This window comes from Oryx dammah, unplaced genomic scaffold (assembly GCF_014754425.2).
Source record: "Oryx dammah isolate SB20612 unplaced genomic scaffold, SCBI_Odam_1.1 HiC_scaffold_6, whole genome shotgun sequence".
NCBI classification, from domain to species: domain Eukaryota; kingdom Metazoa; phylum Chordata; class Mammalia; order Artiodactyla; family Bovidae; genus Oryx; species Oryx dammah.
Window position 1 is genome coordinate 30,200,606 of NW_024070190.1, and position 27,278 is coordinate 30,227,883.

The window sequence follows — 27,278 nt, forward strand, 5'->3', positions numbered from 1 at the left end:
CAACGTTCTTTATATATCCATCTTCTGTTCCAGATCCTACTCAGTCTGCATTTACAGCTTTCTGAGAGTAGAGAAAGGAAAGGAAAGTGAAGTCGCTCAGTCGTGTCCGACTCTTTGCGACCCCATGGACTGTAGCATATCAGGCTCCTCCATCCATGGGATTTTCCAGGCAAGGATAGTGGAGTGGGTTGCCATTTCCTTCTCCAGAGGATCTTCCTGACCCAGAGATCGAACCCGGGTCTCCCATATTGCAGCCAGACGCTTTACTGTCTGAGCCACCAGGAGAGAAAGTCCTTAAAACTGTGTTGAGAGGCATCAACTAAGGATGTGCCCACAGGGTGGCAAGCAACAACTGCAAAGTTCAGATCACACACCAACGCGGCCCCCTTCTGCATCCAAACACCTGTGCTTATGCTCGATTAAAAACAAAAACAAACTTTTATTTCCTATTTTGGTAGGGAGAATTGATGGGGGCGGGGCACCAGTATATAAACAAACATTTCTGTTAAGTCAAATGTCCTTCACAAACCAGGGTAGAGGAAGAATGGATGAATTTCCTGAAGAAAGGTTAACGAAGATATGGAAAGGTCAATTTCTGGCTTGCTCGCTCCGTCTCTACTGGGCACGCTAAAAGAAAATACCAGGAAGACGGAACTTCAGTTAAGGGTGACACTGTTCCAAGTCTGAGGCACTGGGGAATGACGGCCACATCCCTAAAGTTATTCCAGTGTAGGGTTCGCCATACTAACTTTCCTCAGATGGGACCGTTTTCCGACTCTCCCGCCAGTTCAAGATCCTTCCCCGCCCTCGCCCACCTCCAAACCTTTCCGGGCCACCCCCGAAGCGCCTTACAGCCGCCATTTTACACAACACTATCGCGAGATATACTTAGCCGTCTCGAGCCTGACTCATTTACTTTCTTGCGAGAGGCTCTTCCCGGCTGTTCTCGCCGTAGCTGTGGAAACTGTCGCGAGAGCTGGTTGCCTTGGCTCCCCGTAGCTATAGCAGCCGCGGCGGTTAAGGATGCGGCGGCAGAAGTGGTGAGTGCGACACCCTCAGGGGGGCGGGGCCGGAGGTAACAGGGTGCTGGGGGGGTAGCGCCTAGGGAGGGGGTGGGGAAGGTCGGGTCGCGGGAGAAATGGGCCCTCGTGTGACGTGTTGGGTGGGACCCAGGTCCAGTGATTATAAGGACAGGGCGCCGGTCTGCACCAGGGCACGCGGGAAGGGCTGGAGCTGCCGCGAGGTCCAAGGGGGAGGAACCCGGGTGTAGAAGGGTTCAAGGGGCAGGGGCAGGAGTATAGAAGGGTGTGTGTGTTGGGAGCAAGATGGTTATGGGGAGTCAGAATTGGAAAAAGAGACCGGGCTACGCCGAGGAATAAGTGGGAAGAAATGGGGTACAGCGAGGAGGAGGGTATGTTGAATGGGAGCCCAGAGACTGGGCCCGGTTTGCTTTGCCCTGGCGGAGATGGGGCGCGGGGCGGGGGTGGAGCGGCGGGTGCGGTGTCAGACCTTCGCAGTTTACTGGGGTCTGCCCGAGACTAGTCCGGGACTGCGCGCTAAGACCTGGATCCTAAAGGGCTTGGCGGGAATGGTGGCGTCCCGGAACTTCACCGCCCCCCGCCCCTTCCAAAGAAATCCCCCGCAGACTCTGAGATGTGAATGGAGGGTCCGGGTGAAATAGTATTAGTTGGAAAGGTTCTTTCGGTGGAGAGACTATGAATGGGGTAATGAATGATTGCTGCTCTGAAATAACGTGTGGGATGGGGGCGGGAGAGAGAAATTCTTGAGAAAAAAAACTAAGATGTGCGTATTGAGTTGGAAGAAGGGGGTGTGTGCAAAGCTCACGTTTCTTTCCAGATTCATTCAAGTGTAGAGTTTCTTTACGGTGTACTTATGAAATTATATATGCGGTGTAAACTCAGTTTAGATCATACAGTGAAAGAATGTGTAGTACGACTTTTAAACCTTCCATGAATATGATTTAAAAACTAAGAAAATGTGTCTGTTGCAGAAGCACCAGGCTGAACACTAGGGATAGTTTTAGTTACTTGAATATAAAACCTTGTGTCTGTTGAGGTTCTTTGCCTTTTAAGAAATGAACGAATTTTTATTTTAGGAGACAGAGTTTTGAATATCTGTCAGTCTGGAAATAAAAGGAGTCTCCTAGGAGTTACATCACTGCGAGGGCAAAGCATTTACACTGAGTCTCAAGGAGTATTTTCTAGAGACAGGTTTGGACCAGTTTTCTTATTTCTAATGAAAACAGTGGTTTCAATTCAGGCATGAAAAATAATTTGTTCATTTCTATCTACACATGCAAGCTTTCTGATAATTTTTTCTCACTATTTTTGGTACGTTTAAATTTGCAAAAGCATAACCTCTCTTGATTATGTAACTGGATTTTTCCATGTTGAGGTTCACAAATTCATTAATTAGAATAATGGATTTTAATCCTTCTAGAGCTAGCTTTGTTGTGGTTAGTCATTGAACCTATTTATTTGATATATGTTAGGTTAAAACTTTTAATTTGTAATGTTAGTAGCTAATCTTTAAAGTTGAAATGATTTTCTGAGGCAAGATAAAGCTTTATGTGGTTGAGTCCAAAAGACTTCTCCATGAATCCATTAAGAAGCTTTACTGAGTTCCTATTATGTGTAGAGTACTGTGCAAGGCATTGCAGGGGTTGGGGGAAAAGATAAATTCATTCATTTATCCTTTCAACAAACATTTATTGAGACCTTTCTGTGTTTGATAACTAAGCCTTCTGGATACAAATACAAGTAACCCTTCCTCTTTGCCTTGAAATTGCTCAGAGAGCAAAATAGAGTAGCAAATCCTTACAATGTAGTAAACACAATACATTTGTGAACACAGGCTTATGAAACAAAATTCTGGCCCTAGGGAGTACTTGTCAACAATAGTTGACAAGAATAAAATGGAAAAAACTGTTAAAAAATTACAAAATATTAAGCAAATTCTAAATTATGATGCATTAATAAAACATACTGTTTTTCAGAAGAGATAAAATTAGAATGGAATCTTGAGAAAATTAAGGGGTCAGTTCATAATTTAATAGTCTTTTAAAAGTATTCTTAAACATCACTGAACATTCTTAAGTCAATAATGGTAATAAGCATAAATGCTGACATTCTTTGAGTGATTATTAATGTCCTAGGCACATGATCTCATTTCATTTATTTATTTTCCACCCCTCTTCCCACCTCAATTTTCTCATTTTATCTTAACAACACTCAGCTGATACTAATACTTCAATTTTAAAGATAAGAAAATTGAAGCTTAAAACATTAAGGCAGTTGTCTAATATCACGGAGCTAGTAAATGGCAGATTAGGGACTGGAGTTGGAAATCTGTGCAACTGAAAACCTAAGCAGGGCTCCTTTCTTTTTGCAGTAAAGGAGCCTTGGAATGGGGATGGGGGGCCAGACATTGAACATGGAATTGGCCAGAAGACTAAAATTCAGTCTCTCTTTATTCATAGATTTTGCTTCCTCAAATATTTACACTATGGGGGAACTAATTTGAATATTAACATGATGCTAAATATGAGGTTTGTATTGTACAGAGAATTGAGTAAATTACCATATTCATATTGTGTATAATTGTATAGGGAGCTTTGCTTGGGGAAATAATTATAATAAGCAATTGTTAACATCTGTAAGCTTCCAGAAACTGATGATTTTAACAGTGGAAATGGTTATCTATATTCATATATAGGGCAACGGTTATTACAGCAGACTGAGGGATTTAGGCAAACATTTTTGTAGACTGCTGCAGTTTGGGGCTTTTTTTTTTTTTTTGGTGTATTAGCTTTCAGGTTTTGCTAGTGTTATAGAACCCGCCTGCCAGTGCCAATGTAAGAGATGTGGATTTGATCCCTGGGTTGGGAAGATCCCCTAGAGGAGGGCATGGCAACACATTCCAGTATCCTTGCCTCGAGAATCCCTTGGACAGAGAAGCATGGCGGGCTACAGTCCAAAGGGTCATCAAGAGTCAGACATGACTGAAGTGACTTTGTGCGCGTGCACACACACACACACACACACACGCACAAATGTTTGCTTTCAGATTTTTAAAACTATATTCCAAAGTCCAAAGTCTGATTTCCTGGTTGAAATTCAAATTTTATGTCTCCCTTTTACATTGAAGAAACTGAGAACTTTTAAATGACTTGCCCAGAGTCACACAGCTGCAGTGTCCCAGGTGTTTTTAAGAAATACATGCAGATTTGAAGGTGAGTCAGTGTTTTTTTTTTTCCCCCATTGAGTTGACTTTCTGCATCAGTCCCTCTATATAGATTTTAGCTGGAATAGCACGTGGGTGTGAATGAGATTCTCATGTTTTCTAACACCTTTTAACTAAGTGGGCTGTGTGCCTATGTTTTATGTGAGTTATTTTTGAGGCATTGAGACATTTTTCCAAGAAAGGTTTAGAGCAAGATAATGAGATGAGAAGGAGCCTTTGAGGGGTGAGAAGGGAACTTCTCCAGAAGGGTTGAAAACTGAAAGCATTTGATGATGTGTTAGGAGGATGATGATCTAAAAGCTTTTCTTTAACTCCACCCACCACAGGAGAGCCTGGAGACTTTTTCTACACACACCCTCTGGAAAGGTTTTATCCACTGGAAAAAAGTATTTCTTTCTCAGCATTTATATTAGCAATAGTAAATAGACATTATAACGATTTACTCTCATGGTAGGTGAAAAGTGATATCTCACTTTAGATTTCCGTCTCTTTGATTACCTGTGAGGTTGAACATTTTCCTGTATTTATTTATTTTTTTATTAGGCAAACTCCAGGAGATAGTGAAGGACAAGAAAGCCTGCTGTGTTGCGGTCCGTGGGGTCACAGAGTCGGACACGACTTAGTGACTGAATGACAAATTAGGCAAAGAGTAGAATAAGCAGTTTCACAGAGAGAAATATAAATATCCAATAAAGAAATGAAAAACAGACTCACAGACATAGAAAACTAACAAAGGGAGAAGGCAGAGTGGAGGAAGTTTGGAATTAACAGATACATGCTGCTATATATGAAATAGATAAAACAAGGACCTACTGTATAGCACAGGAAACTATATTCAAAATCTTGGAATAAAACCTATAATGGAAAATAATCTGAAAAACAGTCTGATATATGCTTGCCTATTTACCTATATTTGAGTCACTTTGCTGAAATTAGCACACCATTGTAAAATAACTACTTCAATTAAAAAAAAAAAAGATGCGCAGACTCCTGTGATCTGAAAACTGCAAATTAAACATTTTTTTGTTGACCTTGTTTATCTTTTTTAAAACATTAAAAAATCTTACAGATGTTTAAACTATATACTTAATTTGAAGAAAGAGAAAAAAAGTACATTCTTTAAAAATAATAACTTTATATGGAGGCCAAGAAGCAAAGGTTCCACTTCCAGAGCTATTCTGTTTGATGAATTTTCCAGTTCTTTTTCTATGCATTATATGCAATTTCTATTTATAATTTGTATGTCTATATATATCTTTTTAAAGTCAGTGGAATGATATTTTTTCTGCAGCTTTTTTTAAAGTTAGCAATATGCTTTTGAAATCTCATCCTGTCAGTGCATACTTTTTAACAACTGATTGTATTTCAGTTTGAATGTAAGTAATCTATTTAACTGTTTCTTTATTTATGGACATTTAAGTTGTCTCAGAATTTTGCAGTTATTGGGAACACTGAGATGAACATCCCATATTCTTGTCTCTTGTGCAAATGTTCTATGATACCTCTAGAATAGGTGCCTAGAATTGTTGTTTAAAAGGTTTACATGTTTTTAGTTTTGAAATATACAGCCAGTTTGCCTTTCAGACAGTCTGTGTGCCATTCTTTATTCCACTAGCAGTTTATGAAAGTGCCTCTGACACTGGATGTCAGTCTTGTACATTTTTACTAATGTAACAGGCAGATTTTTACATTTTAATTTGTAGTTTTCAGATTACTTTTTAGTTTGAGCATCTTTTTGTTTGATAGGCTGTTTATATTTCTGTCTTTTGAAATTGCTTATTCTGTTCTTTATATATTTTTAAATTGGATTTTCTTTTACCTATTGATCAACAAGAACTAAGAACTCTTTATATGTATATAGATGCAGATCTGTATTTTAGTATCTATTATGCATATTTTCTCCAGTGTGTTACATTATCTATAGTGCCTATTGATATACTAAATTTTTTGTATTTTACACAAAAAATACAAGTCACATCTTTTTCATAATGGCCTCTGGATTTTGAGGACTTGCTTAAGAATGCTCTTGGGACTTCTCTAGCAGTCCAGTGGTTAAGAGTCTACCTTTCCACAGCAGGAGGCATGGTTTTAATCCCTGGTCAGGAACTAAGATCTCACATGCCACTCGGCCAAAACAAAAAAGTTGGGGAGAGGATAGCTAAATAAAGTTGATCGGGTTGAAAATCTACAATAGAATGTATAAATATTAATGGTGTCTGATGTTTAATCATACATATGGAAGAAGCTGGTTTTCTGATTATTATTATGCCTGGGGAGAAGCAATAACTTTTCAGGAGCAATGTTCCTTCACGATTCTCTTCTGAAGGGAAATCCTGACATGTGGACATTCCTGAGTTAAGCATTGAGGAGAAGGTTGGAATAGCAGAAAGAACGTGAGCTTTGGAATCAAGCAAACCTTGGTTCCCTTTCCAGTTGTTCAGTTATTAGAATTGTGATATTTAGCTCATTGTCGTAGCCGCCTCTCCGTATATCACATCAAATAACATCAACTGCTCAGAACTGATATTTTTGTGCAGCTGTATTACATGGTACAAATATTTGATGACTGAAAAGTGTACTATTATATTTAGGAGATCTGAATTAATGTTTGCTGCTGACCCGTCAGTAACACCATTCAAATCACGGGGTAGGAGAACGAAGAACCTAGGGTTAAAACCATATAGAAGCACCTTGAAGCATGTTAGAAATGCCAAATTAGAACCTAAATCTTAATCAAATCCCAAGGTGATTCATAAATACCTTCAAGTCTGAGAAACAGTGATCAAATGTGCAGTACCTGAAGGAAGGTGGTAACTCCAAGCTCAAAGCAGCAGGAGTTGAGGTGGTAGGAGCTATAGAAAATTAGGCAGATACTCATACTGTGGTTCCAGATGATTCATTTATTCATTATGTAGGGTCATCTCATCAAGTTGGGGGATGCAGGGAACATCTTCCAGGAGACAGGACTAGCAGGATCCTGATTGGGCGGCTGGACACCAGCGAAGGGGTTTAGCATTACAGCAATAGCTTTAGTCTCTGCAGGACTCTCGGCTAGCTGTGCTGTTCAGTATGCAGACCACTAGCCACATGTGGCTTTTAAAATTAAAGTAAAACTTCAGTCCTTCAGTTGTACCAGGCATATTTCAAGTACACGGTAGTCACATGTGTCTACCATATTACACAGTGAAGATTCTGAATGTTTCCATTAGTGCAGAAAGTTCTGTTGGGCACCACTTGAGAGGAATAGGTAGAGATTCCAAGGTAGAAAGAGTATCTGCTTTAAAGACTGTGTCGAAATGGCCAAGTACAGAAGGTAGAGAAAAACCTAGGAATTGCTGCTCACATATAACTTACCATCCCATTCTAGAACCTTTCCATTACTGATAGCTGCAGATAATTCCCTGTCCTGTTAAAGTTTGGGTGTACCTGCAAGTGAAGGCATCAAATAAAAGGTGAGAGAGGGCAGAAGCTGAGGAAAACGTTCTGGGAATTGTGGGTAGTAAGTAAAGGAATTTTCCAGACATACATTGCTGAGCATTGGAAAGAGGAGGAATGGCTGGGTATGGAGTTAGGAAAATCATAAAAAGTACTTAAGTATTTAGCTGCTAGTAAAACAGTATTGTTCCCAGAAGAAATAATACTGAATAAATTCTAATGTCCAGAGTAATGCCGAGTCGGTCACTGATTTGATCACATCTTCGCTAAAGTGTTTAAATTGGTTTATCAATATTAAAAATAAGAACACTTTTTTTTTATGTTTAATGAGAATTAGTGGGAAAGCAGAATTCAGTTTGAGGTTCAGTTTTCAGTCTTTCCCCTTAGAGAATACATCTGTAGAAAAGGCTATCCAAATTCTATTTATTTTTGTTTTGGAGACAGTGCCATATAGTATATTTATAAGTTGTTTATCTTTTTTTAATTGATGGTTTATAGCAGACACATACATGAATATGCTTTATAAGTCAAGACCACTGTTTAAGTCACAAATTGCCTGCTAGCAAGTTATTTTGAGTAGGAAATCTTTATGAACCAAACTCTGATTATGATTTTAATTGGGCAAACTATAGAAGTCTGATTTAGAGTTTTTTTTCCTGTGCTTCCTCTTAACAACTCATGAAAAGAATCAACAACTGCTTTTAAAAATTCAATTTGGAGTTCTTATTTCACAATGACTTTCATCCTTTTTTTGCTTTATTTCAATAGATAGTTGCTAAACATCTGCTTTAAAAACAAATTTTATTAAGATATAACTCACATGTCATACAATTTGCTCATTTTAAAGTATACAATTCAAAAGTTACTGTATGTTCATAGTTATGCAACTGTCACTTCAATCAATTTTATTACATTTTTATCACCCCGCAAAGAAACTGTATATCCATAGGCAGTTATTCTCCTTCTCAAACTCTCCCTCCCTTAGGAGCTACTAATTTACTTCTGTCTCTCTAGATTTACCTATTCTGGACATTTCATACAAATGGAATCATAAAATATCAATATATAGTCTTTTGTGACTGACTTCTCTCATTCAGCATAGTATTTTCAAGGTTCATCTGTGTTGTGGCATGTATTAGTATTTCATTCTTTTTATCACCAAAAATATTCTGTATTCCCTTATATGAATAAAGCACATTCTTTTTTATCCATTTGGATTGTTTCTACTCCTTGGCTATTATGAATGAGGCACATGAGGTGCTTAGCTCACAAAATAAGAATACTAGAGGTTGTGCAAGTGCAAAATTTAAGGAGGTATTCACTCAGGGTTGTGTAAGTACAACCCTACTTGAGAGTTAGGGCCTCCTTAAATTTTGCACCTGGGAGCCTCCAGTGTCCCACCAGTCTTGGCAGTGAATTGGCTTTCCTTGAGCTTCACTGAATATCAGCCAGTTTAAAAAAACTGAGTCAAAAGCTGTACTTTGCTTTTTGTCACTTTCCTGTTCAACAGTGTTCAGTGATGTTCTATGGACTATCAAAGAGTGACCTGTGATTCTAGTTTTATTTCTAGTTAGATTTCCACTGTCTTATTATTTTAGCCAGTCTAAACTACTCTGTATTCCCCAACAAGTCAAAAACTCTTCTGTTACCCTGACTTTGCCCAGTGCTGTTTTTTACCTGTGCCTGACACATTGATCGAAACCTGTTTCTAGTGGCATTGATGACGGTGAACCTGCTGTTTGAGCCTATAGCACTAAACTTGTTCAGGTTCTAGTTCCCAACATTATCTAGTTCCCCTGGTTGGGGAACTAAGGTCCCGCATGGTTTATAAACAGAATCATCTGCTGTGCTGTGTTTAGTCAGTCAGTCGTGTCCGACTCTTTGTGACCCCGTGGACTGTAGCCCGCCAGGCTCTTCTGTCCATGGGATTATCCAGGCAAGAATACTGGAGTGGGTTGCCATGTCCTCCTCCAGGGGATCTTCCCAACCCACAGATCGAATCCAGATCTCCCGCACTGCAGTCAAATTCTTTACCGTCTGAACCACCAGGGAAGCCCCCAAATACTAGAGTGGGTAGCCTATCCATTCTTCAGGGGATCTTCCCAACCCAGGAATCAAACCAGGGTCTCTTGCATTGCAGGTGGGTTCTTTACTAGCTGAGCTACCCAGGAAGCCTCAGATAAAATCCTATACTATATAATTTGGGGGGCTTGTCCTTTTTTTTTTTTTTCCATTCAGCATTATTTCCTGGAGATTCATTCAGGTTGTTGCATATATCAATATTTTGTTTCCTTTTTATCGCTGAGAATTACTCTCTGATATGCCTATACCACCATTTGTTTAAACATTCACCTGTTCAAAGACATCTGGGCTGATTCCAGTTTTGGGCTGTTACAAAGCTGCTGTGAACATTTGTGTACAAGTTTTATATGAACATGTTTCCATTTCTCTGGGATATATGTCCAGGAATATAATTGTTGGATTGTATGGTAGTTGCATGATTAGTTTTTTAAGAAACTGGCTGACTGTTTTTCAGAGTGGCAGTAAAATAAATTTTACATTCCCATCAGCAGTGTACCAGTGATCCAGTTTCTTTGCACGCTTTTGGGTATTTGGTGTTGTCACTACTTTTTATTTTAGCTATTCTGATAGATGATATTCTGTAGATATTCTGATAGATGATAGATGCTTTGTGGTTTTGATTTACATTTCCCTAATGGTTGGTGGGCTGCCGTCTCTGGGGTTGCATAGAGTCGGACACAACTGAAGTGACTTAGCAGCAGCAGCAGTGGCTGTTAACGGAGAAGGCAATGGCAGCCCACTCCAGTACTGTTGCCTGGAAAATCCCATGGATGAAGGAGCCTGGTGTGCTGCAGTCCATGGGGTTGTGAAGAGTCGGACATGACTGAGCGATTTCACTTTTCACTTTCATGCATTGGAGAAGGAAATGGCAACCCACTCCAGTGTTCTTGCCTGGAGAATCCCAGGACAGCGGAGCCTGGTGGGCTTCCATCTATGGGGTCGCACAGAGTTGGACACGACTTAAGTGACTTAGCAGCAGCAGCAGTGGCTGTTAAACATCTTTTCACATGTTTGTTTGCCAACTGTATACCCTTTTTGGTGAAGGATCTTTTGTCTTGTACTTATTTTCTAATTGTATAGTTTGATTTTTTACTGTTGAGTTTTGATAGATCTTTGTATATTCACAGTACTAGTTCTTTGTTGAATATGTGGTTTGCAAATAATTTCTCCCAGTCTGTAGCTTTTCTTTTCATTCTTTCCCCTGGGCTTTTATTGTACACAAGTTTTTAATTTTGATGAGGTCCAATTTATCGAGTTTTCCTTCATGAATCAAGGTTTTGGTGTCAAGTCTAAGAACTCTTTGCCTGATTCTAGATCACAAAGATTTTCTTCTATATTTTTTCCTAAGAGTTTTATATTTTACATTTAAGTTCTTGATAATTTTGATTTAATATTTATATTAGATATGAAGTTTAAGTTTAATTAATTTCTTTGCAATGGAATTTTAGTTGCTCCAGCACTATTTGTTGAAAAGGTTTTCCTTTTTCCTTTAAATTGTTTTTTCATTTTTGTCAAAAATCAAACTGTGTCTCCTTCATTGGCAGGTGTATTCTTTTACCACTGAGCCACCTGGGAAGCCTTAAGAATATTTATGTAGGTCCTAAATTTGGGATTCTCTATTCTGTTCCATTAATCTATGTATCAGTATCATACTCTTTTGATGACTGGAGCTTTGTAATAAGCTTGATATTCAGTTCAGTTCAGTTCAGTTCAGTTCAGTTGCTCAGTCATGTCCGACTCTTTGCGACCCCATGAATTGCAGCACGCCAGGCCTCCCTGTCCATCACCATCTCCCGGAGTTCACTCAGACTCACGTCCATCGAGTCCATGATGCCATCCAGCCATCTCATCCTGGGTTGTCCCCTTCTCCTCCTGCCCCCAATCTCTCCCAGCATCAGAGTCTTTTCCAATGAGTCAACTCTTCGTATGAGGTGTCCAAAGTACTGGAGCTTCAGCTTTAGCATCATTCCTTCCGAAGAAATCCCAGAGCTTGATATTAGGTAGAATAATTCCTTCCACTTATTATTCTTTATCAAGATTGTTTCAGCAGTTTTAGAGTCTGTACCTTTCCATGTAAATTTTAGAATAAACTTGTTTAAGTCTTCAAAAAGCCTTACTAGGATTTTGATAGGAATTGCATTAAACTTATATATTAATTTGGGGAGAATTGACATTTTTATCATGTTGAGTCTTACAGTCAATGAACAAGCCTGTTTATTTATGTTGTCTTTGATCTCTTTCTTTCAGCATTTTTTAACTTTCAGCATACAGACCCTGTACATGTTTTTGGTAAGTGTATATACTTAAGTATTTAATTTTTTAGAGCGATTGTAAATGGTAATATGTTTTTAATTTTGATTTCTGCACATCTTTTGTCAGTACAATTGACCCTTAAACAACACAGGTTTGAACGATACAGGTCCACTTATATATGGATTTTTAGAAAAAAATACATACTGTAATACTACTTACTCTTCCTTTGGTTGAATGGGAGGGTATGGAGCCATGGATACTGGCGGGTGACTATAAAGTTATGTAGGGATTTTCCACTGCTCAGGGTGTCTGCTTCCCTAACCCCTGTGTTGTTCAAGGGTCAACTGTATATAGAAATCGATTGATTTTTGTGTGTTGATCTTATATCCTGTGACCTTATTATTACTTTCAGGAGTGTTTTTGTATATTCCTTGGGATTGTCTATATAGACATTATGTCATTTGCAAATAGAGTTTTATTTCTCCCTTTCCAATCTGTGTGTGTTTTATTCCTCTTTCTTGCTAATTACAGTGCCTAGAACTGCTGATATTAAATATAATGACAGCAGACCTCCTTGCTTTGTTCTTGTTTCTTGTTGTTCAGTCACTAAGTTATGTCTGACTCTTGGCGATCCCATAGACTGCAGCATTCCAGGCTTCCCTGCCCTTTGCTGTCTCCTGGAGTTTGCTCAAATTCATGTCCATTGAGTTGGTGATGCTGTTTAATCTTTTCATCCTCTGCCGCCCCCTTCTTTAGCCTTCAGTCTTTCCCAGCCTGAGGGTCTTTTCCAATGAGTCTGCTCTTCGTATCAGATGGTCAATATATTGGAGTTTCATCTTCAGAATCAGTCCTTCCAAAGAATATTCAGAGTTGATTTCCTTCAGGATTGACTGGTTTGATCTCCTTGCAGTCCAAGGAACTCTTGAGTCTTTTCTAGAACCACAGTTCAAAAGCATCATTTCTTCAGCACTCAGCCAGCTCTCACATCTGTACATGACTACTGGGAAAACCATAGCTTTGACTCTATGGACCTTTACTGGCAAAGTGATGTCTCTGCTTTTTAATACATTGCCTAGGTTTGTCATAGCTTTCCTTTCAAGGAGCAAGCATCTTTTAATTTCATGGCTATAGTCACTGTCTGCAGTGATTTGGAAATCCAAGAAAATAAAATCTGTCACTGTTTCCACTTTTTCTGCTTCTATTTGCCGTGAAGTGATGGGACTGAATGCCATGATCTTAGTTCTTTTTGAATGTTGAGTTTAAAGCCAGCTTTTTTACTTTCCTTTTTCATTGTCACCAAGAGTCTCTTTAGTTCCTCTTCACTTTTTCCATTGGGGTGGTATCATGTGCATATCTGAGGTTGTTGATATATCTCCTGGTAGTCTTGATTCCAGCTTGTGATTCATCCAGCCTGGCATTTCCCATGCTGTACTCTGCATATATGTTGAATAAGCAGGGTGACAATATACAGCCTTGTTGTATATTTCCTAACCTTAGGGGAAAAGTATTATTTCACCTTTAAGTGTAGTGTTAGCTTCAGGCTTTTGTGTAGATGCTCTTCATCAAGTTGTAATCACATATTTTAAAAATTTCAGGTGAAACTGTTTCTTCTATGGTGTTTTTTCTTATTCCCCCAAGCTAGTATTTACCCTCCATATTTCAGTAGCATTCAGCTTATATTACTATTATTGCAGTCTTACTTAATTGTATTCTGGTTGATTTGTGTTCATCCATCTGTCCTTCAGACATACACACCCTCTAGGCTATGAGGGCAGATGCTGTTTTATTAATTTTTATATCAGTAGCTTATAGCAGTGTGCTCGCACTGTTGACTTGTTTGATTGAGTGAAGGAGTGAATGAAAGAATAATTGAATAAGAGAATGAGAAACTCTTATAGGGCTGAAAATAGTTTTTAGTGATAAGAGTATGAACTTTGGAGCTAGACAGAATTCACATCTCAGCCCTTCAATTTAATGCTGCTGTGTGAAGTTGGTCAAATTACTAAGTATTTCTGAACCTTAATTCTCTTATCTGTGAAATTAGGATAATAATAACCTACCTGAACAAATTAAGTGAAATACTACATGTTAATTCTCAATATAGTAGCTGTCATGTAATAGGCACTCAAATTTTAGTTTTCCTTTGTTTCTTCATTGAACTGTTGTAAGTATTAAGTTACAGTGATTGTAAAAATCACTTTGTGAACTGCATCAGTTCAGTTCAGTTGCTCAGTTGTGTCCGACTCTTTGCAACCCCATGAACCACAGCACGCCAGGCCTCCCTGTCCATCACCAACTCCCAAAGTCCACCCAAACCCATGTTTTAAATTTTGTACATGTTTGTGTTAAATACAGTCAAACTAATTTTGATGGTGTTGGCTTAAGAGGGAAAAATAGGGACATGAGAAAATGGAGAAGGTTTTCTCCAACAATAACTTCTGTTGAGCAATACCATGTACCAGCCACTCTGCTCAAACTTTACATGCAATGATTCATTTATTCTTTACAATAACCCTATGAAGCACATGCTTCCTCTGAAGGATTATCTCTTAGTTTTTTAATTATAGTTTCCTTATCTCCACCCTTTCTAAATAAACCTCAGGAATTGGGCTAATACAATTTAATGCAGATTTCAAACTTTGTATTAAATATGAATAATAACAATTATTTCTTTTTTAAGCTCTCAGTATTGGGGACTGCATATCTTAGGTTAAATCTTCATTTGTTTCAGTAAATCTTAGTAATGATATTTATAGGCAGTTTGGTTCCAGAGCACCACAATAAAAAGAATACTGCAATAAAGTGGGTCAACTGAATTTTTGTATGCCACTGGATATGAGTAAATATAATTTACTATATGATATACTGTATAATATACTGTAAATATACACAGTATACTGTAGTCTCCTAAGTATGAAATAGCATTGTATCTAAAAAATACACTTCTTTTAACTGTACTTTCAGGCTTGTGGGATCTTAGTTCCCTTACTAGGGATTGAATCAGGACCATGGCAGTGAAAGTCCTAACCCTGGACCACCAAGAAACGCCCCCAAATATACATATCTTAGTTAAAAAATACTTTATTGCTAAAAAATGCTAACCAACACCTGAGCCTTCAGTGAGTTGTAATCTTTCTGCTGTTGGAGAGTCTGCTGCAGAGTGAGCCTTCAGGCCGTCGAGGTGATGGTTGCTAAAGCTTAGGGCGTTAGTGATAACTTCTTAAAATAAGAGAACAATGAACTTTGCCATATCAAGTGACTATTCCTTCTACAAATGACTTCTCTGTACTATGCAATGCTGTTTTGATAGCATTTTACCCACAGTAGAATTTATTTCAAAATTGGAGTCAGCCCTCTCAAAACCTGCCACTGTTTTATCAACTAAGTTTGTGCAGTCTTCTAAATCTTTTGTTGTCATTTCAGCAGTCTTCATAGCATGTTCACCAGGAGTAGATTCCATCTCAGAAAACCACATTCTTTGCTCATCTGTAGAAGTAACTCCTTATCTGTTCAGGTTTTATCGTGAACCCCTCCAAGTCATCCATGAAGGTTGGAATAAACCTCTTCCAAACTCCTGATATTTGACCTGTTCCCATGAATCACAAATATTATTATTATTATTATTGATCACACCTCATGGCTTGTGGGATTTTAGTTCCCTGACCAGGGATCGAACCCAGGCCCTTGGCAATGAGAGTTCTAACCACTGGACCACCGAAGAATTCCTCACAAATATTCTTAATGGCATTTAGAATGATGGGTGTGCTTTCCAGAAGGTTTTCACTTGACTTTGTCCAGATCCATTAGAGGAATTACTATCTATAGCAGCTATGTGTGTGCGAGCTCAGTTGTGTCTGACTCTTTGCGACCCTTTGGATTGTAGCTTGCTAGGCTCCACTGTCCATGGGATTTCTCAGGCAAGAATACTGGAGTGGGTTGCTACTTCTTCCTCCAGGGGATCTTCCCGACCCAGAGACTGAACCTGCATCTCCTACATCTCTTGCATTGCAGGTGGATTCTTTACTGCTGAGCCATCGGAGAAGCCCTGAAGGGATGTGCAGTACATTCTGAATCAGACCTGGGCCTCCCACATGACAGAAATTCTATCACTTAACCAGCAATGCAAGCAGCATGGCAGCTATGGCTTTACAAAATGTGTTTCTTAAATAATAATGAAACTGCACACCCAGATTGAGACTGATTCCACTGTCTTTTAATCGAAATCACACGCCTGGTTTCAGAACTTAATGAAGCTCAGGTTCTCTATGTCTCATTGCAGAAAGAATTCAGAGAGGGACAGAGTGATAGATAGGAAGTGGATTTATCTAGATATACAGTCCATAGACAGACTACGATCCATCTCAAAAGGTGCGAATGGCCTTAGGAGAAACACTCTCCACAGATAGAGTGTGTGGTTAGTTTTAAGGAGTGGGAGGATTTTGGGGAAGGGGCAGAGATTTCCAGGAATTGGGCCACTGCTCACTTTTTGACCTTTTATGGTTAGCCTCCAAAGTGTCATGACACCAATGATACTGTAGGTGTGTCATTTAGATGCTAATGTATTAATATTGCAGTGAGCATATAATGAGGCTCAAGATTCATGAAAATCAAATCTTCTGCATCTTGGACCTAGCTGGTTCTGACCAGTTTGTGTCTTATCCTCAAGGGCTGTGTCATACTTTTAGAGGTTATTTCCTTCCCTCCTGTTTTAATAAGACCTGAAAGTCAAAATTTCTCCTTGATCCATGAGCTACAGAATGGATGTTGTATTAGCAAGCATGAAAACATTAATTTGGTCTTTCTCCATCAGAACTCTTAGCTGACCAGGTACATTGTCAGTGAACAGCAATATTTTGCAAAGGATCTTTTTTTCTGAGTTACAGGTCTCAACACAGGACTTAAAACATTCAGTAAACCATGTAAACGGATGTGCTGTCATCCAGGCTCTCTTGTTCCATTTACAGAGTACAGACAGAGTACTGTTGTTCAGTTGCTCAGTTGTGTCCAGCTCTTTGTGACTCCATGGACTGCAACACGTCAGGCTTCCCTGTCTTTTACCATCATCTGGAGTTTGCTCAAACTCATGTCTGTTGAGTTGGTGATATAATCCCATGTCATCCTCTGTTGTCCCCTTCTCCTGCCTTCAATCTTTCCCAGTCAGGGTCTTTTCCAATGAGTCAGCCCTTCGCATCAGGTGGCCAAAGTATTAGAGCTTCAGCTTCAGCATCAGTCCTTCCAATGAATATTTTGGGTTGATTTCCTTTAAGATTGACTGGTTTGATCTCCTTGCTGTCCAAGGGACTCTCAAGAGTCTTCGCCAACGCCACAGTTCGAAAGCATCAGTTCTTCAGCACTCAGCCTTCTTTATGATCTGGCTCTCACGTCCGTATGTGACTACTGGAAAAACCATAGCTTTGACTATTATGGACCTTTGTTGGCAAAGTAATGTCTCTGCTTTTCAATATGCTGTCTAGGTTTGTCTTAGCTTTTCTTCCAAGGAGCAAGCATCTTTTAATTTCATGGCTGCTGTCGCCATCCACAGTGATTTTGTTGAAGCCCAGGAAAATGAAATCTGTCACTGTTTCCATTGTTTCCCCATCTATTTGCCATGAAGTGATGGGACTAGATGCCGTGATCTTAGTTTTTTGAATGTTGAGTTTTAAGCCAGCTTTTTTGCTCTCTTATTGCATCCTCATCAAGAAGCTCTTTGGTTCCTCTTTGCTTTCTGCCATAAGAGTGGTATCATCTGCATATCTGAGGTTATTGATATTTTTCCTGGCAATCTTGATTCCAGCTTGCGCTTCATCCAGCCTGGCGTTTTGCATGCTGTACTCTGCTATAAGTTAAACAAACAGGGTGACAATATACAGCCTTGATGTACTCCTTTCTCAAGTTTGAATGAGTGCGTTGTTCCATGTCCAGTTCTAAGTGTTACTTCTTGACCTGCATGCAGGTTTCTCGGGAGACAGGTAAGGTGGTCTGGTATTCCCATCTCTTTAAGTATTTTCCACAGTTTGTTGTGATCCACACAGTCAAAGGCTTTAGTGTAGTCAGTGAAGCAGAAGTGGATGTTTTTCTGGAACTCATTTTCTGTGTTCCAGCAAATGTTGACAATTTGATCTCTGGTTCCTCTGCCTTTTTTACTTCCAGCTTGTACATCTGGCAGTTCTCAGTTCACATACTGTTGAAGCCTAGCTTGAAGGATTTTGAGCATTACCTTGCTAGCATATGAAATGAGTGCAATTGTGTGATAGTTTGAACATTCTTTGGCATTGCCCTTCTTTGGGATTGGAATGAAAATTGACCTTTTCCAGTCTTGTGGCCACTGCTGAGTTTTCCAAATTTGCTGACATATTAAGTGTAGCACTTTGACGGCATCATCTTTCAGGATTTGAAAGAGCTGAAATTCCATCGCCTCCACTAGCTTTGTTTGTTGTGATGCTTCTTAAGGCCCACTTGACTTCGCACTCCAGGATGTCTGGCTCTAGGTAAGTGATCACACCATTGTGTTTATCCCGGGCATTAAGATCTTTTTTGTATAATTCTTCTTTGTATTCTTCTTAATATCTTCTCTTTGTTAGGTCCCTACCATTTCTGTCCATTTGTTGTTCCATTTATAGAATACAGACAGGGTAGACTTAGCATAATTCATAAGGGCCCTAAGATTTTTGAATCAGTAAATGATTGTTGGTTTGACTTAAAGTCACCGACCACATTGAAACTGAGCAGGACCCTCTGGGGCCTTACCAAGTACAAAAGCCCCTCCATAAGCCCTGTTTCTTGTTCGTAGAAAACGTTTTAGTCTCCTAGGCCTTCCCTAGGGGGCAGAATTCCACAGAGCAGACTCATTAGAGAAGTGAGGAAATGCAGAAACAAAGGAAAAGCAATCAAGCAAAAAAAGTAATGATAGCTTAAGCTATAGTTCAGTGATAAAACAGAATCACAAGACTCTTAGTTCCTCCTGAAGGGATTTACGTAACAATATGACACATATCTTTGAGTTGTTCTGCAGAAACTAAAATCCCCACCCGGATGTAGGATGGTGACTGTATACTAACCATAAGCACTAGACCTTAGATTCAGTTCAGTTCTGTTGCTCAGTCATGTCTGACTCTTTGCAACCCCATGGACTGTAGCACACCAGGCTTACCTGTACATCACCAGCTCCCAGACCTTGCTCAAACTGATGTCCGTCGAGTCGGTGACGCCATTCAACCATCTCATCCTCTGTCGTCCCCTTCTTCTCCTGCCCTCAGTCTTTCCCAGCATCAGGGCCTTTCCCAATGAGTCAGCTCTTCACATCAGGTGGCCAAAGTATTGGAGTTTCAGCTTCAGCATCAGTCCTTCCAATGAATATTCAGGACTGATTTCCTTCAGGATTGACTGATTTGATCTCCTTGCAGTTCAAGGGACTCTCAAGAGTCTTCTCCATCACCACAGTTCAAAAGCATCAATTCTTCGTCCCTCAGCTTTCTTTATAGTCCAACTCTCACATCTGTACATGACTACTGGAAAAACCATAGCTTTGACTAGATGGACCTCTGTTGGCAAAGTAATGTCTCTGCTTTTTAATATGCTGTCTAGGTTTGTCACAGCTTTTCTTCCAGGGAGGAAGTGTCTTTTGATTTTATGGCTGTAGTCACCACCTGCGGTGATTTTGGAGCCCAAGAAAATAAAGTCTGTCACTATTTCCACTGTTTCCCCATCTATTTGCCATGAAGTGATGAGACCGGATGCCATGATCTTAGTTTTTTTGAATGTTGAGAGTTTTAAGCCAGCTTTTTCACTCCTTTTTCACTTTCATCAATAGGCTGTTTAGTTCTTCTTTGCTTTCTGCCATAAGAGTGGTGTCATCTGTGTATCTGAGGTTATTGGTATTTCTACCGGTAATGGTGATTTCAGCTTGTGCTTCATTCTGCCCGGTATTTCGCACAGTGTACTCTGCATATAAGTTAAATAAGCAGGGTGACAATATAAAGCCTTGACATCCTCCTTTCCCAATTTGGAACCAATCTGTTGTTCCATGTCCAATTCTAACTGTTGCTTTCTGACCTGCATACAGATTTCTCAGGACGCAGGTAAGGTTGTCTGGTAGTCCCATCTTTTTAAGAATTTTTCACAGATCCTAGATTGGTTGGAACCAGAAAGTTGATGATTAAAATTTCTAAAATGTCATCCTGTTACCTCATCGTCGACCAATCAGAAAAAAAGTCCATAAGCTGATCATGCACTCTGCAACCCTCAATTCTAATGTTGCCTTTAAAAACCCTTGCCTGAAAGCCATCAGGGAGTTTTGGTCTTTTGAGCATGAGTTACCTGTTCTTGCTTGGTGCCATGTAACAAGTGCTGTACTTTTCTTCACCACAGCTTGGTGTCATTAGATTGGCTTTGATGTCTGTTAGACAGGTTGAATTTGGTTTGATAACAGCATTAGCCCCTAACAAGAGAGTCAGGCTGTGTTTTGAAGCTGGACTTTGACTTCTCTCCAGCTATGAAAGTCCTAGATGTCATTTTCTTCTAATAGTAGGCTATTTTGTCTACATTGAAAATCTGCTGTTTAGTATAGCCACCTTTATTAATTATCTTAGCCACTTCTTCTGAATAACTTGCTGTACCTTCTACATCAGCACTTGCTACTTCACCTTGTGTTTCTATGTTACGGAGATGACTTCTTTCCTTAAACCTCGTGAACCAACCTCTGTTAGCTTCAAACTTTTCTTCTGCAGCTTCCTTACTTCTCTTGGCCTTCACAGAATAGAGTAGAGTTAGGACCTTGCTCTGGCATAAGTTTTGGTTTAAGAGAATGTTGTGGCTGGTTTGATCTTCTACCCAGACCACAAACACTTTCTCCATATCAGCAGTAAGGCTGTTTCACTTTCTTATCATTCATGTGTCACTGGAGTAGCACTTTTAATTTCCTTCAGGAACTTTTCCTTTGCATTAACAACTTGGCCAACTGTTTCCTGCATAAGACATAGCTTTCAGCTTGCCTTGGCTCTTGACATTCCTTCCTCACTAAGCTTAATCATTTCTAGCTTCTGACTTAAAGTGAGAGACATGTGACTCTTCCTTTCATTTGAACATTTAGAGGCCAGTGTAGGGTTTTTAATTTCAATATTGTTATGTCTCAGGGAATAGGGAAGCTTTAGAAGAGGGAGATGGGGAAACAGCTGGTTGGTGGATTGCTCAGAACAGAGCAACATTTATGAAATTTGTTGTGTTACACGGGCACGATTTGTGATGCCCCCAAATAATATTAACAGCAGAGATTGCCGATCAGAGACTGCCATAACAAGTATAATAATGAAAAAAATGGGGACTTCCCTGGTGTCTCAGTGGTAATGAATTCACCTGCCAGTGCGGGAGACATGGGTTTGATTCCTAATTTGGGAAGATCCCACATGCCATGAAGCAACTAAGCCCCTGGGCCACAACTATTAGCCTGTATTCTAGAGCCTGGAACTGCAACTAATGAACCCACATGCCACAGCTACTGAAACCTGCGTGCCCTACAGCCCATGCTCTGCAACAGGAGATGCCACTGTAATGAAAAGCCTGTGTGCCACAACTAGAGGGTAGGCCTTGCTCACTGAGACTAGAGAAAAGTGAAAACCAGCATAGCCAAAATAATAAAGAAATAAAATACTGTTAAAAAAAAGTGAAGCTCAATTAAATGAGGTGTGTCTATACTTTCTATTTCTTCACGTGTACATTAGCTACCCCCCAATATATTAGGTTCTTCAGTTGTATGAAATTGATCAAAGCAATAAATTTGTTTATTGTCTATGGTGCATCAGTTTTTTTTGACAGAGATCACCAATAAAGCTTGAATTAATTTTTGAAAGAAGAGAAAAGCAGCAGACTGTTTGAATTCAATATATTTAGAAGGTTAAGATCTATTTTGATTAGTTCTCTCTCTCTTTATTTGTGGTAAAATACACAAAGAAGAATTTATCACCTTAACATTTTATGAGTGTACAGTAGTTCTAAACATATGCACGTTGTTGTGCAACCAATCTCTAGAACTCTTCTTATCTTGCAAAACTGAAACTCAATACCCATTAAACAACTCCTCCCTATTTCTCCCTTCCCACGGTGCTTGGCAACCACAATTCTACTTTTTGTTTCTAAATTTGACTCTTCTATGTACCTAACGTAAATAAATTATAGAGTATTCGTTCTTTTGTGCATAGCTTATTTTGCTTAGCATAAGGTCCATATGTATTGTAGCATGTATCAGAATTTTGTTCCTTTTCAAGGCTGAGTAATATTCCACTGTATGTATATTTCACATTTTGCTTATTGGTTCACTTGGTTTGCTTCCATCTTCTGGCTGTTGTGAATAATGCTGCTGTGAATATGGGTGTACAGTGGTCTCTCTGAGACCTTGCTTTTGTTTCTTTTTTTCTTCAGTTTTATTGAGATATAATTGATGTACAGCACTGTGTAAGTTTAAGGTGGACAGCATAATGATTTGATTTATGTACGTCATGAAATGATTATTACAGTGAGTTTAGTGAACACCCATCGTCTCATGTTTGGTTTGGGCTTCCCTGGTGGCTCGCATGGTAAAGAATCAGCCTGCAATGCAGGAGACCCGGGTTTGATCCCTGGGTTAGGAAGATCACTTGGAGAAGGAAATGACAACTACTCCAGTATTTCTTGCCTGGAAAATCCCATGGACAGAGGAGCCTGGAGGGCTGCGGTCCAAAGAGTCAAACACAACTGAGTGACTAACACTTTCACTTTCATCACCTCATGTAGACACAAAATTAAAGAAATAGAAAAAAAGTTTTCCTTGAGAATTCTCAAGATTTGCTCTCTTACAACTTTCATACATAACATAAAACATCATTAATTAAAATTTTCATGTTGTATATTACATCACTAGTACTTAATTATCTTATAGCTAAAAATCTGTACTTTTTTATTACTTTCATCCAGTTCTCCCTCCTTCCCCTTCCTGCCTTGGTAACCACAAAGTCGACCTCTTTTTCTATGAGTTTGTTTGTTTCTAAGGTACAGTTGGCCTACAACACTATGTTAGTTCCAGTTACCCATCATAGTGATTTAATATTTCTATATATTTCAAAATGATCACCATGCTGTCTACTTACGATATATCACCATACAAAGATATTTCTTAATTATTGAATATAGTCCCCAGATTGTACATTTCATACCAGAGACTCATTTATTTTACAGCTGAAAGTTTGTACCTCTTTATCTCCCTTACCTATCTCTTTCCTCCCCCAACTCCTCTTCCCTCTGGAAATCACTTATTTGTTCTCTGTATCTATAATTATGTTTTGTTTATTAATTTGTTTTGTTTTTTAGATTCCAAATGTAAATGAAACCATCCTTTTGACCTTTTACATTTTCATTTGATGGCTATCTTTAGAGTTCTGTTTGAATCCCTTTCTCTTTATTACAGTGTGTTTGTTTATTACAGAGTTTTGGTTTATGGTTACCATGAAGTTTTTACACAGTTATATGTCTGTATGGGCTTCCCTGCTGGCTCAATGGTAAAGAATCCACCTGCCAGTGTAGAAGACATGGGTTTGATCCCTGGGTCAAGAAGGTCCCTGGAGAAGGAAATGGCAACCCACTCCAGTATTCCTGCCTGGGAAGTCTTATGGACAGAGGAGCCTAGGGAGCTACAGTTCATGGGATTACAAAAAAAGCTGGAGATGACTTAGCTTCTAAACAACAACCGTGTGTGTGTGTGTGTGTGTGTGTGTGTGATTATTTTAAGTTGCTGATCTCTTAAGTTCAAATGCATTTTAACAACCCTGCATTTTTACTCTCCCTCCAACCCATGTTTGCTGGTTTTGAAGTCATATTCTATTACATCAGTGTGTTTACCTTAACTACTTACTGTGGATATAGAAGATTTTTGTCTTTTAACTTTCCTATTAACTTTATATATGGTTGGTTTATTACACTTACCAATGAGATTCTGCCTCTTGTAATTTTCTTTTTTAAATTTTTATTTATTTATTTTTGATTGTGCTAGGTCTTCACTGCTGCCTGGGTTTTTCTCTAGTCGCATCTAGCAGGGATTACTCTCTAGTTGCAGTGCACAAGCTTCTTATTGTGGTGGCTTCTCTTGTCACAGAGTGTGGGCTCCAGGGCACGTGGGCTTCATTAGTTGTGGGATTCCCAAATCCGGGGTTGAACCCATTTTTCCTGTGTTGGCCAGCAGATTCTTTACCACTGAGCCACCGGGGAAGCCCCTTTTATATGTATTTCTAGTTGTGGATTTTCCTTTTACTTAGAGAGGTTACCTGAACATTTCTTTAAGAAACATTTTTTAAAAATTTATTTATATGACCGCATTGGGTCTTTGTTTGGTACGTGGGATCTTCAGTGTGGCGTGTGGGCTCTAGGTTGCAGAGCGGGCTTCTCCGGTTGCGTCACATGAGTTTCTCTCTAGTTGTGGTGCAGGGGCTCAGTAGTTGTGGCGTGCAGGTGTAATTGTCTTGCAGCATGTGGAATCTTGGTTCTCTGACTAGGGAGTGAACCCACATCCCCTGCATTGGAAGGTGGGTTTTTAACCATGCCAAATGTTTCTATAATGCTGGTTTGGTGGTGCTGAACTCTTAGCTAGCTTTTGCTTGTCAGTAAAACTTCATATTTCTCTATCAAATCTGAATGAAAGCCTTGGGAGGTAAAGTATTCTTGGTTATAGGCTTTTCCATTTCATCATTTTAAATGTATTGTGCCACTCCCTCTGGCCTTACCGAATTCTGCTGAGCAACCTTATGGGAGTTCATCTGTAACTTTTTGCTTTTACATTGCTTATTTTTAATATTCTCTCTTCTTTATCTTTAGTTTTTGCCATTTTAATTACAGTGTATTTCCTTGTCATCCTCTTTGGATTGATCCTTTTGGGATCTCTCTGTTTTCTGGGCCTGAATGTTTGTTTTCTTTTCCAGGTTAGGTAAGTTTTCTGGTATTATATCTTGAAATATGTTCTGTGCCTCTTTTTTCCCACTTTTGCTTCTGGGACCCCTACAGTGTGAATGTTAGCATGCTTGATATTGACTGAGAGGTCTTTCAAGCTGTCTTCATTTCTTTTTTTTTTTTTCTTTTTAGCTTGAGTGATTTTCACTACTCTGTCTTCCAGCTTGCTGATCCATCCCTCTGAATCATCTAATCTACTGTTGCTGCCTTCTAGTGTATTTTTTTATTTCATTTACTGTATTTTTCAACTCTTATTTGGTTCTTTTTTATACTCTCCAACTCTGTGTTAAAAACCTCTAACTTCTGACACTCTTCATCCAGTCTTCTCCTGAGTTCCTTGAACATCTTTACCATCATTATCTTGAACTCTTTATTGAGTATATTGCTTGTCTCCACTCAGTTAGTTCTTCTGGAGATTTAATCTTGTTCCTTTATTTGGAGCATATTCTTCTGTCACCTCATTTTGCCTGATTTGCTGTTTTTATTTTCATATATTTGGTGGATTGGTTTCTTTCCTGCTCTTAGAGAAGTGGTCTTTGTTAGGAGGTGTCCTATGACAGCAGTGTACTTACCTCTGGTATGTATGTGGATCCTTCTGTTGCGGTAGGCTGTATTACTGTGAGTGGTCTGGTAGGTGTCACTGGCCACCTGTCTAGTTGATTGCCAGGCCCTGACTTGTGCAGAGGCTATCAGCTGCTGGTGGGTAGGGACGGGTCATGAGGGGGTTGGCTGGGGGGCTCCAGGGGTCCTGGGGCTAGTATTGGCACCCTGATGGGCAGAGCTATATTCTAGGGTGGGTGGTTGCATAGCAGGGAGTCCTGGATCTAGTGTTGGCCTGCTAGTGGGTAGGGTCAGGGCCCCAGGGGTCGTGGGCTTAGTGCCAGCCCACTGATGGGTGGGGGCAGGTTTCTGATATGACTGTGTGTGGGGTCCTGGGTATCTTGAAGCTGGTGTCAGCCTACTGGTATTGGATTCCTGGGCTGGTGCCTGCCCATTGGTGGGCGAGGCTGTGTCCCAGAGTCTCTGGCTAGCCTGCTGGTGGTTGGGGCTATGTCCCTGCTTGGCTAGCTGCTTGACCTAAGGTATGCCAGTACTGGTGCGGATAAGCTGGCAGGTGGGGCTGGGTTCCAGGATTAATTAGCTAAAGGCAGGATTCCAAATTGGCATTTGTCAGCACCAGTGTCCACATGTTGGGACACGTGCCTCAGAATGGCTTCTGCCAGTGTCTTTGTCCCTAGAATGAGCTCCCGTTACCTCTTGCCTCTCCAGGAGACTCTCCAAGACCATCAGTGGGTTTTGACCCAGGCTCTTTATAAATTACTGCTTCTGCTCTGAGTCCCAGAGTGTGTGAAATTTTGTGTGTGCCCTTTAAGAGTGGGATCCCACACGTAAAGGGCTCCCACAGCCTGCTGTCTCTCCCAGATGTAAGTCCCACTGGCTTTCAAAGCCAAATGTTGTGGGGCTTGTTGTCCTGGTGCAGGAACCAGGGCTAGGAACCTGGATGTGAGGCACAGACTCCTCATTCCTTGAGGAGAACCATGGCAATTGTAATTGTCTTCCCATTTAGGCAATTGTAATTGCCTTCCTGGGGATGTGAGTCTTGACTACACCATATAACCACCCCTCCTACCCATCTTTTCTTCTTTATATCTTTAGCTGTAGAAGAAATCTTTCTGCTGGTCTTCCAGTTTTTCTCATCAGTATTTCCTCTATATATAATTGTGATTTTGATGTACCCATTGGTGGAGGTGAGTTCAAGGCCTTTCATCCTCTTGGGCACTTCTCTTGATTCTTTTGGATACCCAGAAGTGGAATTGCTGGATTGTATGATAGTTCCATTTTTTTTTTTTTTTTTTGAGAAATTGCCACACCATTGTCTACAGTGGCTGCACCATTGTATATTCCCACTAGCAGTTCCCATCTCTTGATGTCCACAAGTAGAATTGCTGGATTGTATGATAGTTCTTTTTTTTTTTTTTTTTGATCATAGCCATCCTAATGAGTGTTTTTGATTTTCATTGTTTTTGTGCTTTGCATTTTCCTAAAGACTCATGATTTTGAGCATCTTTTCACGTGCTTATTCGCCATTTGTATATCTTCTTTGGAGCAATGTCTATTTGAATCCTTTGTACCCTTTTAAATGGACTGTTGTTAAGTTTTAAGGAGTTCTTTATATAGTCTAGATATTAGCTCCATATCAGATAAATGATTTGCAGATATTTTCTCCCATTGTGTGGGTTGCCTTTCACCCTTCTATGTCTTTTGATGCTCAGAATTTC

At 39.7% G+C, this 27,278-nt stretch overlaps 1 protein-coding gene and 1 pseudogene across 14 annotated transcripts in view; one reads left to right on the forward strand and one right to left on the reverse strand.

Annotated features, from left to right (window-relative positions):
* The first annotated feature begins 280 nt into the window (after positions 1–280).
* Positions 281–27,278, forward strand: part of USP54 (ubiquitin specific peptidase 54) — a 127,799-nt gene continuing 100,801 nt past the window's right edge. For 6 of the 14 annotated variants that reach the window (XM_040242387.1, XM_040242391.1, XM_040242388.1 and 3 more), the window contains exons 1-2: positions 1,077–1,411; positions 12,028–12,069. The gene's annotated coding sequence lies outside the window, so the exon portion shown is untranslated. Of the gene's footprint in view, positions 1,041–1,069; positions 1,412–4,214; positions 4,253–12,027; positions 12,070–27,278 lie in introns of those variants that run through there. The other 8 variants (XM_040242380.1, XM_040242390.1, XM_040242397.1 and 5 more) reach the window with 6 other exon arrangements.
* On the reverse strand, positions 15,232–26,767 carry LOC120865137 (annotated as a pseudogene).